At 43.1% G+C, this 20,657-nt stretch overlaps 1 protein-coding gene across 1 annotated transcript in view; it reads left to right on the top strand.

Moving 5' to 3' along the window:
• The window catches only part of LOC137370051 (CAP-Gly domain-containing linker protein 1-like), a 197,891-nt gene that overhangs the window by 165,550 nt on the left and 11,684 nt on the right, over positions 1–20,657 (top strand). The window lies entirely within an intron of this gene.

Genomic DNA, 20,657 nt, shown 5'->3' with positions numbered 1-20,657 from the left:
TTTTTAAAAAGAAATTCGAACTCCCAGTTATAGAATTATGCCACAAGATTTCATGTTTTAAACAAAACTTTTTACTGTACAAGAGTTAAACAAGGCAAGCACTATCAACTTAACCCTATAATTTGTAATCACTTATACTTTAAACCCAAGACCTCAGTAGAACACTCCCCATTTGACTTTTACTTCTACGCAGGAGTCCCCCTATACTTTACAAGATCTTGAGGGTTCCTTTATTTCTCCTGGGACCAATCCAAGGCACACCACAGCTCTCAGGAATTCACTGACTCTCAGTGTTACAGCTATCCTCCAAGGTGCGAGATCTCATGGGGTTCCTCCACTAGCATCTGGCAAGGTGAACCCCTCAACTCTCCTTCAACACCTCACCATTGTGGACTTCCTAGATGGGCCTCGCTGGCACTCTTGCATAGTGACTTTGAATCAGAAAGCACCCTTTGCAACTGGGTCCAGCTGCTTCCAAACACCAACTGCCCTTTTTGTGAGCAATCATAGAGATAAACACCAGACCAAGAGGCATCTCCCTGCATACTCTATCTCCATAGCAATGTGGTACATTTGGGATGTCCTAGATATAAATTTAAACAAATTTATCTTCTAGCTTCAAAACAAAACCTTTGATCCGGAAGCTACATGAATAATTCACATTGCTAACAAAAACAGGGTTTACGGTCTTCAGTTCCCCAACTAAGTGGGTCCACCTGCTGTTTAATGGCTGTCACTCCTCTAACTCTGACCCTATAAGTACACATGAAAAGACCTTTACAAGTATAAATACTTTTGGTGGTCTGGCAACTTCTGAATTCCACAGTTTCAATTATCTTAGTTATAAATTTAATTTCCCTAAAACTAAAAGTAACCTCTAAAAATATTAATATAAACCATGAACCTGGATGATCGTAACACTATACCTATTCTGTACTTAAGGTGTCAACCTTGATTCAGTGATAGCACTCTCATCTGAGTCAATGTTTTCCATTCAAACCTGAATTCAGAGACTTAAGCACATAATCTCAGCTGGTACATCTCTGCAGTAATAAATGAATGTTGCATCGTCAGAGGTGCCATCTTTTAGATGAGATGAAGCAGCAAGGCCCCATCTGCCCTCTCAGTTGGACGTAAAAAAATACCAAAGAGTAGGGGAGTTCTTCCAGTCACCTCTCGAACAGTTATCCCTTGGCGAAAACCTAAAACAGATTATCTGGTCATTTATTTAAATGCTGTTTGTGTGTAGTTTGCTGAACACAAATTGCTGTTGTGTTCCATACATTAGATCAGTGATTACACTTCTAGAGTACTTAATTGGCTGTAAAGCACTTTGGGTTGTCCTGAGATCATGAAAGGTGCTATATGAATACAAATCTTTTATCAGTTTAATATATATTATTACTGGATATACAACATATGATGAGAAGAAACATTAGCTTCCTCTTAATCTATAAAACAATAAATTGGTAGCAGACAGTAACTCCAGTAATAATTGAACACAATTGAAGTACTTACTGAGATAAAGAGCTGCATGAGAGAGATTATAGAGGCTTATTGGGTGTATTTTCAGACAGTAAGGGCCCATGTAGTGTGTTAAGACTTTTACACCAAGCACAGTAATGCTGCAAATATCCAGTTCTCTACTAATTAAAGTGCAACTTGTGAAAAGAGTGGCAATTGGAACATCTCTACCATCTCCTCCAGCCTTTTGGAGAATTTCATCTGGCCTTGAATAAAAGCAAAATACTGCAGATGCTGGAAATTAGAAATAAAGACAAGAAATGCTGGAAATACTCAGCAGGTCTTCAGAACTGAAGAAGGGTCTCTGACCTGAAACATTAACTCTGCTTCTCTCTGCACAGATGCTGCCAGACCTGCTGAGTATTTCCAGCATTTCTTGTTTTTATTTCATCTGGCCTTTGTTGCCTGGTTTGCTTTTCACGCAAAATGAACTTGTCTCCCCCTTTCTCAGTAGCAGACAATATTCTATTGATTGGGAATGCTGTTTCTTAATTTTGGTATCCATAGGACTTCATCCCCTATTTCTATTCAGAAAGCAAAGATCGAACACAGGACATCCCAAAGCATTTTACAGTCAATGAAGTACTTTAAGTGTAGTCACTGTTGTAATGGAGGAAATGTGGCAAACAATTTACACGCAGCAAGCTTCCACAACAGTAATGTGATAATGACCAGATAATCTGTTTTTGTGACGTTGATTGAGGGATTAATATTGGCCAGGACACCGGGGATAATTCTCCTGCTCTTCTTTGAAATAGTGCCAAGGATCTTCTACATCCACCTGAGAGGGCAGATGGGGCCTTGGTTTAACATTTAGTCCAAAAGACGGCACCTTTGACAAAAATAAGGAGCAGCACTCACTTATTTTTGCACTGGAGTGTCAGCCTAGATTTTTGTGCTCAAGCCCTGGAGTGGGACTTGAACCCAGAACTTTCTGACTCAAAAATGCGAATGCCAACAACTGAGCCACACAAATGTTCATACTGTAGATTTTCCATGGTGGATGCCTATAGTGAAGAGTTTATGCTGTTGCAAGCAGGGAGGGGCACGTGTTTGCAGTTAGAGGATTTGAAAGATGTTTGTAACAGATCTCTGACAGCGAAGTGTTTATCATTGAGCACTGCAAGGAGAGAAATAAATTTGTTCCTCTCGCATACTCTATTTTCATAGGATCATAGGAAATAGGAGCAGGAGTAGGCCATTCGGCCTGTCGAGCCTGATCCGCCATTCAAAGAGATCATGGCTGATCATCTACCTCTATGCCATTTTTCCCCACTATCCCCATATCGCTTCATGTCATCAGTATCCAGAAATCTATTGATTTCTGTCTTGAACATGCTCAGTGATTGAGCTTCCACAGCCTCGGGTAGCGAATTCCACAGATTCACCACCCTCCGAGTAAAGAAATTCCTCCTCATCTCTTTTTTTTTAAATGGCCTGCCCCTTATTCTGAGACTGTGTCCCCTTGTTTTAGAGTCACCAGCCAGAAGAAACATCCTATCCACATCTAACCTGTCACATCCTGTAAGTTTCAATGAAATCACCTCTTATTCTTCAAACCTCGAGAACACAGGCCCAGTTTCTGCAATCTCTCCTCATAAAACAATCCCGTCATCCCAGGGATTAGTCTGGTGAATCTCCGTTGCACTATAGAAAGCATATCCTTCCTTAGATAAGGAGACCAAAACTGTACACTATACTCCAGGTGGGGTCTCACTAAGGCTTTATACAATTGTAGCAATACATCTTTTCTCCCACTGTGACCTTTCATCAGATCACAGACCTGAAATGCTAACTATGTTTCTCCCTCCACAGATGCTGCCAGACCTGATCAGTATTTCCAGCACTTTCTGTTTTTATACCTAGAAAATTGTTTTATACATTGAAGTAAATTTCAGTAATTTAAAACCAGGTTACTCGGGTGGGAGATTGACACTGATTAAAGATACTTATCTTTTGTGATAAACTCATTTCGAGCTATTTTAAAGTTACCACTTTTAGAAATAAGGAATTTTTTTTTTAGATGTTTTAAAACACTGCCTGATTTGCACTGGCTCATGAAAGATTTTGCATTTGGCGATATGCTAATAAATTTGAGTGGCACCTCAGAAAATAACACTTAAAAATGGGCGCAATTTACACAGGAATTACTGATTGCTCCCAAATCAGAAACTGTACTCCAACGGAAATTCAGCAGATTTTTATTTTAATCTATTACAGAATATAAGGACTTTATTGGAGTCATTTCCATTTGAATGCCTCCTCCCTTACTGGTTTTCTAATCGGCTTTTTTCTTATACGTTCATGTGAGCATTGCTGGCAACGCCAGAGTGTATTGCCCTTGAGAAATTGGGCTGATCCACCTTCTTGAATTGCTGCAGTCTGCATGGTGTAGGGGAGGCAATGGCGTAGTGGTATTGTCACAGGACTAGTAACCCATAGACTCAGGATATTGCTCTGAGGACATGGGTTCGAATCCCACCACAGCAGAAAGTGGAATTTGAATTCAATTAAGGGCCTAGTAAGCCACTCAGTTGTATCTAACCGCTACAAAGTCAATAAATAATGAAACTGGACGGACCACCTGGCATCGATCTAGGCACCGGAAATGACAACGGCAAACCCAGCCCTGTCGATCCTGCAAAGTCCTCCTTAATAACATCTGGGGCTTGTGCCAAAGTTGGGAGAGCTGTCCCAAAGACTACTCAAGCAACAGCCTGACCTTGCCTATAAGGTATGATTCCGTGAGTATGACTATGTCCCAGACACCGCCATCACCATCCCCGGGTATGTCCTGTCCCACCGGCAGGACAGACCCAGCAGCAGCACAGTGGTATACAGTCGAGAGGGAGTTGCCCTGGGAGTCCTCAACATTGACTCCAGACCCCATGGTATCTCATGACATCAGGTCAAACATGGGCAAAGAAACCTCCTGCTTATTACTACTTACCCCCCTCCCTCAGCTGTTGAACACCACTTGGAGGAAGCACTGAGGGTGGCAAGGGCACAGAATGTACACTGGGTGGGGGCTTCATTGTCCATCACCAAGAGTGGCTCGGTAGCACCACTACTGACTGAGCTGGCCGAGTCCTAAAGGACATAGCTGCTAGACTGGGTATGCGGCAGGTGGTGACGGAACCAAGAGGGAAAAATATACTTGACCTCGTCCTCACCAATCTGCCTGCTGCAGATGCATATATCCATGACAGTATTGGTAGGAGTGACCACTGCACAGTTCCTGTGGTGATAAAGTCCCGCCTAAACATTGAGGATACCCTCCATCGTGTTATGTGCTAAATGGGATAGATTTTGAACAGATCTCGCAATGCAAAACTGGGCATCCATGAGGTGCTGTGGGCCATCAGCAGCAGCAGAATTGTACTCAACCACAATCTGTAACCTCATGGCACGGCATATCCCCCGCTCTACCATTACCATCAAGCTGGGAGACCAACCCTGGTTCAATGAATAGTGCAGGAGGGCATGCCAGGAGCAGCAACAGGAATACCTCAAAATGAGGTGTCAATCTGGTGAAGCTACAACCCAGGACTACTTGCATGCCAAACAGCAGAAGCATCATGCGATAGAGCTAAGCGATCCCATAAGCAATAGATCAGATCTAAGCTCTGCAGTCCTGCCACGTTCAGCCATGAATGGTGGTGGACAATTAAACAACTAACTGGAGGAGGTGGCTCCACAAATATCCCCATCCTCAATGATGGGGGAGCCCAGCACATCAGTGCAAAAGATAAGACTGAAGAATTTGCAACAATCTTCAGCCAGAAGTGCCGAGTCCTGACTTCAGCCAATTCCATTCACTCCGCCTGATATCAAGAAACGACTGAAGACATTGGATACTGCAAAGGTGATGGGCCCTGACAATATTCCGGCAATAGTACTGAACACCTGTGCTCCAGAACTTGCCACGCCCCTAGCCAAGCTGTTCCAGTACAGCTACAACACTGGCATCTACCCAGCAATGTGGAAAATTGCCCAGATATGTCCTGTACCAACCCAGCCAATTACCGTCCCATCAGTCTACTCTCAATCATCAGTAAAGTGATGGAAGGTGTAATCGACAGTGCTATCCAGTGGTACTTGCTTCGCAATAACCTGTTCAGTGATGCTCAGTATGGGTTCTGCGAGGGCCACTCAGCTCCTGACCTCATTACAGCCTTGGTTCAAACATGGACAAAACAGCTGAACTTGAGGTGAGATGAGAGTGACTGCCCTTGACATCAAGGCAGCATTTGACCAAGTATGGCATCAAGGAGCCAGAGCAAAACTGGAGTCAATGGGGATCAGGGGAAAATCTCTCCGCCAGTTGGAGTTATACCTAGCACAAAGGAAGAAGATTGTGGTTGTTGGAGGTCAATCATCTCAGCTCCAGGACATCACTGCAGGAGTTCCTCAGGGTAGTGTCCAAGGCCCAACCATCTTCAGCTGCTTCGTCAATGACCTTCAATCATAAGGTCAGAAGTGGGGGTGTTCGGTGATGATTGCACAATGTTCAGCACCATTCGCGGTGACTCAGATACTGAAGCAGTCCGTGTAGAAATGCAGCAAGACCTGGACAGTATCCAGGCTTGGGCTGATAAGTGGTAAGTAACATTCGTGCCACACAAGTGCCAGGCAATGACCATCTCCAACAAGAGAGAATCTAACCATCTCCCCTTGACATTCAATGGCATTACGATTGCTGAATCCCCCACTATCAACATTCTGGGGGTTACCATTGATCAGAAACTGAACTGGAGTAGCCATATAAATACCGTGGCTCCAAGAGCAGGTCAGAGGCTAGGAATCCTGCGGCGAGTAACTTGCCTCCTGACTCCCCAAAGCCTGTCCACCATCTACAAGGCACAAGTCAGGAGTGTGTTGGAATACTCTACACTTGTCTGGATGGATGCAGCTCCAACAACACAAGAAGCTCGATACCATCCAGGACAAAGCAGCCCGCTTGATAGGCACCCCATCTACAAACTCCCTCCACTACTGACGCACAGTGGCAGCAGTGTGTACAATCTACAAGATGCACTGCAGCAACGCACCAAGGCTCCTTAGATAGCACCTTCCAAACCCACGCCCTCTACCACCTAGAGTGACAAGGGCAGCAAATGCAAGGGAACACCACCACCTGCAGGTTCCCCTCCAAGTCGCACACCATCTTGACTTGGAACTATATCGCCGTTCCTTCACTATCACTGGGTCAAAATCCTGGAACTCCCTTCGTAACAGCACTGTGGGTGTACCCACCCCACATGGACTTCAGAGGTTCAAGAAGGCAGCCCACCACCACCTTCTCAAGGGCAATTAGGGATGGGCAATAAATGCTGGCCTAGCCAGCGACGCCCACATCCCATGAATGAATTATAAAAAGCTACACCCACCCATATTGCTCTTAGGTACAGAGTTCTCGGATTTTGACCCAGCAACGATGAAGGATCGATTCTATATTTCCAAGTCAGGATAGTGTATGCTTGCTGCCCTCGTTCTTCTAGCCAATAGCTGTCAAAGGAGCCTTGGTGAGTCGCTGTAGTGCATTTTATATATGGTGTACACTATAGCCATGGTACACCAATGATGGAGGGAGTGACTGTTCAAGGTAGTGGATGGGGTGCCGATCAAGTGGACTTCTTTGTCCAGGGCTGTGTCGAGTTTCTGGAGTTTTGTTGGAGCTGCATTCATCCAGTTAAGGCACTCTCCTGACTTGTGCCTTGTAGATGGTGGAAAGACTTTGGGCAGTTGGGAGTTGAGTTACTCACTGCAGAATACTCAGCTTTTGACCCACTCTTGTAACAATATTTATCGGGCTGGTCCAGTTAAGTTTCTGGTCTATGGTGACCTTGTAGAACTAAACTGCCTTCTTTCATACACTCCCTTCCCCTGCTTTTTTGCTTCATCCTACTCTACAACTCCTTCGTCATCTAGGGGGCTCTGGCTTTGGTTGCCCTCCCTTTACCTCTTGTGAGAATGTACCTAGAACAAACCATCTCCTCTTTAAAGGTCAATAATTGCCCCGTTGGTGCCAGTCTTTGACTCCAATTTGCCCAGTCCAGATCCTCCTTCAATCTGCTGAAACTAGCCCTCCTTCAGTTAAGTATTTTTAGTTTAGATTGCTTCTTGTATTCTCCCTAACTCTGATCACTATTCCTGAAATATTCCCCTTGACTATGACACTCTCCATTTAAGCTACTTCATTCCCCAGATCTAGATGCAGCAATGCCTCCTCATTTGGAATAAAATATACTGATCAAGGGAATTGTCCTGAACACACTTCAGAGATTTCTCCCATTATCACTAATCTCTAGTTTTGCTGAAAATAGAGACATGTTGTCGAAGCTTTTCATCTTGCACTAATCAGGACAATCTGCAAGAATACCAATGTAAGGGAAAACAACAGCTTTTTACTGTATGAGAAGAGAGTCTAATTGGTTGGCACATTGGTTATTACTCTCTTCTCATACAGTATAAAGTTGTTTTCCCTTACATTGGTATTCTTGTGAATGGTGCTGATGATTGCAAGACGAAAAGCTTCAACATGTCTCTATTTTCAGCAATACTCAAGTTCTGTACTACCAAACAACTATTTAATCTCTAGTTCTTGTATCTCTCAAGTATTTTCTTTGCAAATCTACTCCTGTCTCCTTTCCACTATCTGGTGGCCTATAACATACATTAAGTAGTGTAATAGCTCCTTATTAACTCCAACCAAATAGATTGAGTCTTTGGGGACCCAAGGACATTCCCTCTTTCTAGTGCTACAAAATTTTCCAAAATCACAAACACTAAGCCTCCTCCTCTTTTCTTGTCTCTGTATTTCCTGGATACCTTGTAGTCAGGAATATTAAACATCCAATCCTCCTTTTTGGAGCCAGGTCTCAGTTCTTCCCACTACATGATATTCCCATGTGACTATTTGCACTTGCAAGTCACCAATCTTATTAACCACACTTATAAATGCACTCCATTACTAACTTAAGACTTCTTTGTATTTTCTGTGATCCCACCCAATTCTGTTTTATTCCTAGTTCTAATGGTTTCTCCCATTCCTCTGTGTCCTTTTTTTCTACTTGATATAACATCTTGGTGCCCAAACCCCTGCAGAATTAGTTTAACCACCCATCCCTCCCCAGCACTAGTTAACCTGCCAGAAAGGATATTGGTCCCAGGTCTGTTCAGGTGCAACCTGCCCATCTTGACCTGGTCCCAATTATACACACTATGTATATGTATAAAAAAAGTCTAGGCTGACACTCCAGTGCAGTATAGAAGAGGAGCTGAACCGTTGAAGGGTGCTGTCTTTTGGATCAGATGTTGAACCAAAGTTATCTGCTCCGTCAGGCAAAGATAAAAGATGTCCCACATCACTATTTCGAAGACAAGTGGGGAATTTATCCCCAATGTCCTGGCCAACATTTATCCTCTTTCAATCATTAACTCTAAAAATAGATGATCTTGTCATTATCACATTGCTGTTTGTGGAAGCTCGACACGTGCAAATTGGCTGCCACATTTCCTACATTATAACAGTACCTATACTTCAGAAATACTTGATTGGCTGTATAGTGCTTTGGGGCATCTTGAGATCATGAAATGCAAGTCTTGCTTTTCTTCCCATAATTGGTAATATATTTTCAGGAAGCAATGGTTCCAAGTCTGTTTGCAGGGACTCCACTTTTTAACCTTCCTCTAGTCCAAAAGACTACAAGTATTTTCCAATTCCTATTTCTTTAGGTCCTGCAACAGAAATATGTAAAAAAAAACTTACAATTATATAATGACTTTTATAACCTCAGGATATTTCAAAGTACTTCACAGCCAAATATGCTTTTTAGAAATGTAGTCACTGTTGAAATGTAAGGAAACACAGCAGTAAAGTGGGATTTTTTTTTTATGTCCACCTGAATGAGTACATAGGACAACAGTTTAACATCTCATGCGAATGACAGCACCTCCTTTAGCACTGCACTGAAGCGTCATCCTAAATTATGTACTCAAGTCTCTGGAGTGGGAATAGAATCCACAACCTTCTGACTCGGAGGCTATTGAGCCCTGGCTGACATCAAAACAATATAAAGTATGCTTCACACACAAATAAACAGTTTCTGGCTAGCAACAAACTGGATGAAGAACAGTTTAATTATGGGACAAACTAGCCTGGTATGTGTTGAGGACAGGATTCTGAAGTGGCACGAGTTGGATAAATGTTTATCTCCAGTGGCACCAAACCCCAAATACCCTCACACTAGCCTGTTCCACTGCTACAGAAGTGCAGCACTCCCATCTAACTGCTGTTAACCTCTCAACCCTTCTTTTACTAAATCTCATACACCTAATGCTGATTTGTTCTATATCATCCATCCACTGCCTATGTATTAGGGGTAAATAAAAAATTAGAGATATGGAAGCATATGTTAATCATAAAAAACACTTCAGTGAGGAAAAAAAGGGACAGGTATAGAATTCAATCTCCAACCCAGTCAAAATCCCAGCTCTGATAATGAAATGTTTATCTTCACTTTCCAGCAACATTTCCTTGAGTGTTTTTCAAAATTACTTGAAGGAAATCTAGAGGATAAATTTCAAAAGTTTTATTTAAGTCATTTTAATTGAGTGCTTTCTTTTTAAAATGTGTTTGAATAAAAATAAAACCCCATTTGAAACATGAAGCAAAATACTGCAGAAAATGAGAGTTCCAACATTTTCTATTTTTATTAACAATTTGAAACATGATCCTGTACTTAAGATTTGGATTAGAAACATTACTTTCATCTCTGAAGCAAGTCAAACGTGGTCTATGATAGGGTAGAAGGTGAGAGAGATTAAATGACAAAGATGTCACGGAACAAAAGGCAAAGGGAGTGGTAATAGTTGTAGTAAAAGACAAAGCATTTGTCCAGAGAGAGTGTTAATGGCAGAATAATGAACAGCTCTGTCCGAGAGCAAAAACATGAAGATAGGCACATCGTTTTTAAAAAATCAAAATGGGGGGCATGGTCTGAAATGTGGGCATGAGAGCAAGGTAGTGAATTAAAACGACAAGCAACCGGAAGCTCGGGTCATGCTTGTGGACTGAGCAGAGAGGAGGTTACAGCAAGGTACTCCCATCACAGAATTTTTGCTCAATAAACAATCAAATATGAAGCTCTATGCAATTAGATTAACTGTAAAGAAGAATACCATTTATTGTATGCTGCAATTTGAGGGAATGAGACTGCCTAAAAGGGTGTTCGAGGCAGAAATCCTCATCACAGTAAAAAAAAAACCACCTGAATACGCACTTGAGGAGCTGTAACCTACAAGGCTACAGACCAATGGCTAGAAGTTGGGATTAGGCTGGATAACTCTTTTTCATCCAGTATGGACATGATGGGCCAAATGGCCTCCTGTGTCATAAATACCTCTATGTTTCTTTCTATGAAATACCTGTTTGGGAAATCAAGAACAGGCTGGAATGCCTACATCCATAAAATATTAAAATAATTGGGATTGATGCCAGAATTCTCAGATAGCAAGCTGGAGAAGAGTTTGAGTTACAGCCTGCAATGTGTATACTGTTTACTTTCATTTTTAGTTATTTTTTCTTCCTTTTTTTTTAAACATTCTTTTTTACATTTTTTACAATCTTTTTTTTTGCATTTATTTCATTTCATCTTAATTTGTTCAGTTTGCTTACCCACTGTTTTTTGTTCAGGTTTGCACTTGCTGCTGTTCAATATTCAATGTATTAACACCTAACTAATTCTTTGTCTTTCAACACACTATTGTTTGCCTTTGTTCCGTGACCTTTTGGTCAGCTATGTGGCCTGGTCCAATCTAGACCTCCTTTGTTATCTCTTGCCCCACCCCCACCTCACTTGCTTATAACCTGTGACTTTTCTAATATTTGTCAGTTCCGAAGAAGGGTCACTGACCCGAAACGTTAACTCTGCTTCTCTTTTCACAGATGCTGCCAGACCTGCTGAGTGGTTCCATCATTTCTTGTTTTTATTTCAGATTTCCAGCATCCGCAGTATTTTGCTTTTATTTTAATGTGTATACTGTTGGTTGGCTTATATTTGACTGACAACACAATTTTAGAGCCCTTTGACTAGCAGGCACGATAAATGGAAAGTTCTGATGTGACTTTATCATCTATAATGCCTTTTCAAGTGGATGAAGCATTCATTTTCATCACGGCACGGACCAAAATTTGAAGTTTTTCAAAATTTTAGTACATTGATAGAATGAACACAATTTGTTGAGTACCTTCCATATTCAAGGACCTTCAAGCACCATTAATTTTGGCACCAGTAGCTGGAATTGTCATTGTTTTTTCCTAGCATCAGGTATTGTGATTGAAAGCTCATTCTCTCAAATGAAAATCTTTAAAAGGTGACAGAGAGCAGTGAAAAGAACTCCAAGGAGACACAATGATTTATTACATTTGTTTCACGAACAATGATCCATTTAAAATTATGTATTACTTTTACTGTTCTACCAATAACTTCATTACTGGATTTCCGCATGAAACTTGACCAATTTTTTTTTCAAACCCAATCAACACCCACCCCAAATAATGGCATATTTGTTAAAAACATATCAAAAAATCAAAACCACAAAAAACATAACACTGAAAACCAGGAAGCTTATTTTGTTACGCATAGAATCAAAGAATGGCTACAGCACAGAATGAGGCTATCAGTCGGTTGAGTCTGCTAATTCTCTGTAACAGCAATCCAGCTAGTCCCACGCCCCTGCCCTTTCCCTGTAGCCCTGCAAATTTTTACCATCAAGTACTTAATCTATTAATTCCCTTTTGAAACCACAATTGAATCTGCTTCCACCACCCTGCAAGTTGTGCATTCCAGATCATAACCACTTTCTGCATAAAAAGTTTTTCCTCATGGTGCTTTTGGTTCTTTTGCCAATTACCTTAAATTGGTGCCCTCTGATTCTTGATCTGTCTGCCAATGGGAACAATTTCACTCTCTTTACTGTCTAGACCCCTCATGATTTTGAACACCTCTATCAAATTTCCTTTCAACTTACTCTGCTCTAAGAATAACAACCCTAGGCTGTCCACTCTATCCATGTAATTGAAGTCCCTCATCCCTGGAACCATTCTACCATATCTTCTCCGCTTCCTCTCTAAGGCCTTCACATCCTTCCTAAAGTGCGGTGCCCTGAATTGGATGCACACCGCAGGCTCAGACTCCACAGGCAGGAAGGGAATGGGTGACCGCCAGACAGAGCAAGAGGACTAGGCAGGCAGTGCAGGAATCTCATGTGGTTATTCCCCTGCAAAACAGATATACTGCTTTGGATACTGTTGGGGGGAATGGCCTCTCGGGGGAAAGCAGCAACAGCCCAATTCGTTGCACTATGGTTGGCTCTGCTGCACAGGGGAGGAGTAAAAAGTGTAGGAATGCAATAGTTATAGGGGATTTAATTGTAAGGGGAATAGATAGGCGTTTCTGTGGCCGCAAAAGATACTCACGAATGGTATGTTGCCTCCCTGGTGCTCGGGTCAAGGATGTCTCGGAGCGGTTACAGGACATTCTGAAGGGGGAGGGTGAACAGCTACTGGTCGTGGTACACATTGGTACAAACAACATAGGTTTAAAAAAAAAAGGTGAGGTCCTAAAAGCAGAATATAGGGAGCTAGGAAGTAAGTTGAAAAATAGGACCTCAAAGGTAGTAATCTCAGGATTACTACTAGTGCCACATGCTAGTCAGAATAAAAATAGCAGGATATATCGGATGAATATTTGGCTGAAGAGATGGTGTGAGGGGGAGGGTTTTAGATTCTTGGGACATTGGGACTGGTTCTGGGGGAGGTGGGACCAGTACAAACTGGACGGGTTACACCTGGGCAGAACCGGAACTGATGTCCTAGGGGGAGTATTTGCTAGAGTGGTTGGGGAGGGTTTAAACTAAAATGGCAGGGGGATGGGAACCTTTGCAAGGTGTCAGAGGAGGGAGGATCAAAGACAAGAACAAAAGACAGTAAGGGGAATAAGAAGTGATGGGCAGAGAAATCAAGGGCCAGAATCAAGCAGGGCCACAGTGAAAAATAGTGGGAAGGGGACAGGTAATGGCAAAAAGACAAGCCTTAAGGCTTTGTGCCTTAATGTGCGGAGCATTCGCAATGAAGTGGATGAATTAATCGCGCAAATAGATGTATACGGGTATGATATAGTCGGGATTACGGAGACATGGCTGCAAGGTAACCAGGGATGGGAAATGAACATCCGGGGTATTCAGTATTTAGGAAGGACAGACAAAAAGCAAAAGGCGGTGGAGTTGCATTGCTGGTTAAAGAGGACATTAATGCAATAGTGAGGAAAGATATTAGCTCCGACGATGTGGAATCTGTATGGGTAGAGCTGAGAAACACTAAGGGGCAAAAAATATTAGTGGGGGTTGTATATAGACCCCCAAACTGTAGTGGTGATGTTGGGAATGGCATTAAACAGGAAATTAGAGCCGCATGCGATAAAGGAACATCTGTAATTATGGGTGATTTTAATCTGCATATAGATTGGGCAAATCAAATTAGTCACAATACCATAGAGGAGGAATTATTGGAGTGTATACGGGATGGTTTTCCGGACCAATACGTTGAGGAACCAACTAGAGAACAGGCCATCCTAGACTGGGTATTGTGGAATGAGAGAGGAATAATTGACAGTCTAGTGGTACGAGACCCCTTGGGGATGAGCGACCATATGATGATAGAATTCTTCTTCAAGATGGAGAGTGACGTAGTTGATTCTGAGACTAGGGTCCTGAATCTTAGTAAAGGAAACTACGAAGGTATGAGGCGCGAGTTGGCTAAGACAGATTGGGAAACGTTACTTAAAAGGATGACAATGGATTGGCAATGGCAAACATTTAAAGAGCGCAGGGATGAACTGCAACAATTGTTTATCCCTGTCTGGCGCAAAAGTATAGCGGGAAAGGTAGCCAAACCATGGCTTACAAGAGAAATTAGAGATAGCATTAGATCCAAGGAAGAGGCATATAAATTTGCCAGAAAAAACAACAGACCTGAGGATTGGGACCAGTTAAGAATTCAGCAACGGAGGACCAAGGGATTGATTAAGAAGGGGAAAGTAGAGTACGAGAGCAAGCTTGCGGGGAACATCAACGCTGACTGTAGAAGTTTCTATAGGTATGTGAAGAGAAAAAGATTGGTGAAGACAAATTACAATCAGAAACAGGATAATTTATTATGGGGAACAAAGAGATGGTTGACCAACTAAATGCATACTTTGGTTCTGGCTTCACAAAGGAGGACACAAATATCATACCAGAAATGTTGGGGAACACATGGCTTAGAGAGAGGAACTGAAGGAAATCAGTATTAGTAGAGAAATGGTGTTGGGGAAATTGATGGGATTGAAGGCCGATAAATCCTCAGGGCCTGATGATATGCATCCCAGAGTACTTAAGGAAGTGGCCCTAGAAATAGTGGATGCATTGGTGGTCATCTTCCAAGATTCTGTAGACTCTGGAACAGTTCCTACAAATTGGAGGGTAGCTAATGTAACCCCAGTATTTAAAAAGGGAGGTAGAGAGAAAGCAGGGAATTATAGACCAGTCAGCTTGATGTCGGTAGTGGGGAAACTTCTAGAGTCCATTATCAAAGATTTTATAGCAGAGCACTTGGAGAACAGTGGTAGAATCAGGCAGAGTAAGCATGGATTTACGAAAGGGAAATCATGCTTGACAAATCTATTAGAATTCTTTGAGGATGTAACTAGTAGAGTTGATGAGGGGGAGCCAGTGGATGTGGTTTATTTGGACTTTCAGAAGGCTTTCGACAAAGTCCCACATAAGAGATTAGCATGTAAAATTAAAGCGCATGGGACTGGGGGTAGTGTATTGTGATGGATAGAAAATTGGTTGGCAGACAGGAAACAAAGGGTAGGGATAAATGGGTCTTTTTCCGAATGGCAGGCAGTGACTAGTGGGTTACCGCAGGGATCGGTGCTAGGACCCCAGCTATTCACAATATATATTAATGATTTAGATGAGGGAACCAAATGTAATATTTCCAAATTTGCAGATGACAAAACTGGGTGGGAAGGTGAGGTGTGAGGAGGATGCAGAGAGGCTTCAGGGTGATTTGGACAAGTTGAGTGAGTGGGCTAATACATGGCAGATGCAGTATAATGTGGATAAATGTGAGGTTATATACTTTAGTAGCAAAAACAGGAAGGCAGACTATTATCTGAACGTCTATAAACTGAGAGAGGGGACTATGCAACGAGACCTGGGTGTTTTCGTACACCAGTTGCTGAAGGTAAGCATGCAGGTGCAACAGGCGGTAAAAAAGGCAAATGGTATGTTGGCCTTCATAGCGAGAGGATTCGAGTACAGGAGCAGGGATGCCTTGCTGCAATCATACAGGGCCTTGGTGAGACCACACCTGGAATATTATGTGCTGTTTTGGTCTCCTTATCTGAGGAAGGATGTTCTTGCTACAGAGGGAGTGCAACGAAGGTTTACCAGACTGATTCCTGGGATGGCGGGACTGACGTATGAGGAGAGATTGAGTCGGTTGGGCTTATATTCGCTGGATTTCAGAAGAGTGAGGGGGGATCTCATAGAAACCTATAAAATTCCAACAGGACTTGACAGGGTAGATGCAGGAAGGATGTTCCCGATGGTGGGGAAGTCCAGAACCAGGGGTCATAGTCTAAGGATATGGGGTAAACCTTTCAGGACTGAGAGGAGGAGAAATTTCTTCACCCAGAGAGTGGTGAGCCTGTGAAATTCGCTACCGCAGAAAGCAGTTGAGGCCAAAACATTGTATGTTTTCAAGGAGGAGTTAGATATAACTGTTGGGTCTAAAGGGATCAAAGGGTATGGGGCGAAAGCGGGAACAGGTTACTGAGTTGGATGATCAGCTATGATCATAATGAATGGCGGAGCAGGCTCGAAGGGCCGAATGGCCTACACCTGCTCCTATTTTCTATGTTCCTATGTTTCTACCCCCTTGTAGCCGAATGAGTGTTTTAATAAAGGTTCATCATAAGTTCCTTACTTTTGTATTCTTAGCCTCTATTTACAGAGCCCAGGATCCTGAATGTTTTTTTTAACCACTTTCTCAACTTGTCTTGCCACCTTCAACGATATGTGCACATATACCCAACAGGTCTCCCTGGTCCTGCACCACCCCCACCCCCCCCCCACACAACCTTTAGAATTCTGCCCATTATTTTATATTGCCTCGTCTCTTTCTTCCAATCAAAATATATCACTTCAGACTTTGTTGCATTTAATTTCATCTGTCAAGTGTATATCCATTCCACCAGTCTGTGTCCTCTTGAGGTCTATCACTATCCTCTTCACTGTTCACTACACTTCCAAGTTTTGTTTCATCCGCAAATTTTGAAATTGTGCCCTGCACATCCAAGTTTAAGCCATTAATATATATCACGAACAGTGGTCCTAGCACCTTCTTTTGGGCCTCCTTATCTCGAGAGACAATGGATACGCGCCTGGAGGTGGTCAGTGGTTTGTGAAGCAGCGCCTGGAGTGGCTATAAAGGCCAATTCTGGAGTGACAGGCTCTTCCACAGGTGCTGCAGAGAAATTTGTTTGTTGGGGCTGTTGCACAGTTGGCTCTCCCCTTGCGCCTCTGTCTTTTTTCCTGCCAACTACTAAGTCTCTTCGACTCGCCACAATTTAGCCCTGTCTTTATGGCTGCCCGCCAGCTCTGGCGAATGCTGGCAACTGACTCCCACGACTTGTGATCAATGTCACACGATTTCATGTCGCGTTTGCAGACGTCTTTATAACGGAGACATGGACGGCCGGTGGGTCTGATACCAGTGGCGAGCTCGCTGTACAGTGTGTCTTTGGGGATCCTGCCATCTTCCATGCGGCTCACATGGCCAAGCCATCTCAAGCGCCGCTGACTCAGTAGTGTGTATAAGCTGGGGATGTTGGCCGCTTCAAGGACTTCTGTGTTGGAGATATAGTCCTGCCACCTGATGCCAAGTATTCTCCGAAGGCAGCGAAGATGGAATGAATTGAGACGTCGCTCTTGGCTGGCATACGTTGTCCAGGCCTCGCTGCCGTAGAGCAAGGTACTGAGGACACAGGCCTGATACACTCGGACTTTTGTGTTCCGTGTCAGTGCGCCATTTTCCCACACTCTCTTGGCCAGTCTGAACATAGCAGTGGAAGCCTTACCCATGCGCTTGTTGATTTCTGCATCTAGAGACAGGTTACTGGTGATAGTTGAGCCTAGGTAGGTGAACTCTTGAACCACTTCCAGAGCGTGGTCGCCAATATTGATGGATGGAGCATTTCTGACATCCTGCCCCATGATGTTCGTTTTCTTGAGGCTGATGGTTAGGCCAAATTCATTGCAGGCAGACGCAAACCTGTCGATGAGACTCTGCAGGCATTCTTCAGTGTGAGATGTTAAAGCAGCATCGTCAGCAAAGAGGAGTTCTCTGATGAGGACTTTCCGTACTTTGGACTTCGCTCTTAGACGGGCAAGGTTGAACAACCTGCCCCCTGATCTTGTGTGGAGGAAAATTCCTTCTTCAGAGGATTTGAACGCATGTGAAAGCAGCAGGGAGAAGAAAATCCCAAAAAGTGTGGGTGCGAGAACACAGCCCTGTTTCACACCACTCAGGATAGGAAAGGGCTCTGATGAGGAGCCACCATGTTGAATTGTGCCTTTCATATTGTCATGGAATGAGGTGATGATACTTAGTAGCTTTGGTGGACATCCGATCTTTTCTAGTAGTCTGAAGAGACCACGTCTGCTGACGAGGTCAAAGGCTTTGGTGAGATCAATGAAAGCAATGTAGAGGGGCATCTGTTGTTCACGGCATTTCTCCTGTATCTGACGAAGGGAGAACAGCATGTCAATAGTCGATCTCTCTGCACGAAAACCCCTAGGGAATCCCACTGTATATCTTCCTTCAGTCCAAAAAAAAATACCATTCACCACGACTCACTGTTTCTTGTCACTTAGCTGATTTTGTATCCATGCTGGAACTGCCCCTTTTCTTCCAAGCACTTCAACTTTGCTGACAAGCAGATTATGTGACACTTTATCAGATGCCTTTTGGAAGTCTATATACACATCATCTGCCTTACCCTCTCTGTTACCTCATCAAAAAAGCTCAATCAAGGTAGTTAAACACAATTTGCCTTCAACGAATCCGTGCTGGCTTACCTTAATTAATCCGCACTTGTCCAAGTGACTGTTAATTTTATCCCGGATTATAATTTCTAAAAGCTGCCCCACTAATGGGATTAAACTGGCTGGCGTATAGTTGTCGGATTTATCCTGCACCCTTTTTTGAACAAAGGGTGTAACATTTGCAATTCTTCAGCCTTCTGACACCACCACCACAAAGTCCCCTTATTTAAAGAGAATTGGAAGATTATGGCTAGTATTTCCTTATTTTCCACTTTTAAATCTCTCAACCTAGGATGCATCCCATCCGGACCTAGTGACTTATCTACTTTAAGCCTTTCCAGTGCCACCTCTATCAATTTTTAGCCCTTCCAGTATCTCAACTACCTCCTCTTTCCCCATAACTTTGGCAGCATCCTCTTCCTTGATAAAAAAGATGCATAGTACCCTCAGAACTTTCCATATTCAGTCTGGTTCGCAATTGTATTATCAACCTGACATCTATCATTTGCCCCGTTTTCTGCTTTATCGTACTCTGTCAATCTCTTTCATTATCCAGGGAACTCCAATTTTGGTTGCCCTAACTTTCCCCCACTTGGAAATGTACCTCGACTGTACCCGAACCATCTCTTCTTTAAAGGCCTCCGACCATTGTTCGATTACCTTTTTGCCTGCCACTCTTTGATTCCAAATTACCCTGGCCAGATCAGTTCTCAACCCGCTGAAACTAGCCCTCATCCAATTAAGTATTTTTGCTCTAGATTGCTCTTTGTCCTTTTCCATAGAATCATAAGGTTTAGATTAGCGATGATCACTGTTCCCCAAATGTTTCCCTACGATACTTGCTCCACCTGACTCACCTCATTTCCCCAGAACCAGATCCAGCAAATCCTCCTTTGTTGGGCCAGAAATGTACTGATCAAGAAAATTCTCTTGAACACATTTCATAAATTCTTCCCCCTCTCTGCTCTTCATAGTATTATCCCTGTCTATATTCAGATAATTGAAGTCTTATATTTTCACTGCTCTATAGTTCTTGCACCTCTCTAATTTTCCTGCAAATTTGCTGCTCTATATCCTCTCTACTATTTGGTGGGCTACAGAATACACTTAGTAATGTAATGGCACCTCTATTGTTTCTTAACTCTAAGATTCTGTCCTTGATTTCTGCAGGAGGCCCCCTCTCTCCAACACTGCAATATTCTCTTTAATCAGTATTGCCACCTGTGCAACCCCCACCCACATACTGACCTTTTCCTTCCTTCCTTCCTTATCTTTCCTGTTCACTTTGTATCCAGGAATATTTAGTACCCAGTCCTACCCTTTTTGGAGCCTGATCTCCGTTATTGCCACAAGATCATAGTCCCATGTGGCTATTTGAGCCTGCAACTCACCAACCTTATTTACTACACTTTGTGCACTGGAAACCTAAATTAGACCTTGTATTCTCTTTTAATCCGATCCCACCTAATTCCTCACTAGTAGTTACTTTAGCGCTACCTGTCTCTCTTAATCCACCTTGGTTCTCCTTTTTAATGCGACATCCTGGTGCCCATTCATATGCCAAATTAGCTTAAACTCTCCCTCACAGCATAGTGAACCTCCCTGCGAGGACATTGGTCCAAGCTTTATTGAGGTGTAAGCCATCCGACCTGTACAAATCCCATCTCCGCCAGAACTGGTCCCAATGCCCTAGGAATCTAAAGCCTTCCCTCCATCTCTCCAGCCACACATGCATCTGCTCGATCCTATTCTTGTACTCACTAGTGTGTGGCACTGGTAGCAATCCGGAGATTATTACCTTTGAGGTCCTGCTTATTAATCTCATTCCGAGCTGCCTAAAATCTGCTTGCAGCACATCATCCCTCCTTCCACCCAGGTTGTTGGTTCCGATATGGATCACGACCTCTGGCTGTTCGCTCTTTCCCTTCAGAATATTCTGGAGCCACTCAGTGACATCCTGGACCTTGGCATCAGGG

This window comes from Heterodontus francisci, chromosome 5 (assembly GCF_036365525.1).
Source record: "Heterodontus francisci isolate sHetFra1 chromosome 5, sHetFra1.hap1, whole genome shotgun sequence".
NCBI lineage: Eukaryota > Metazoa > Chordata > Chondrichthyes > Heterodontiformes > Heterodontidae > Heterodontus > Heterodontus francisci.
Note: the sequence above shows the minus strand (reverse complement) of the source record. Positions and strands in the feature narration are given on the sequence as shown.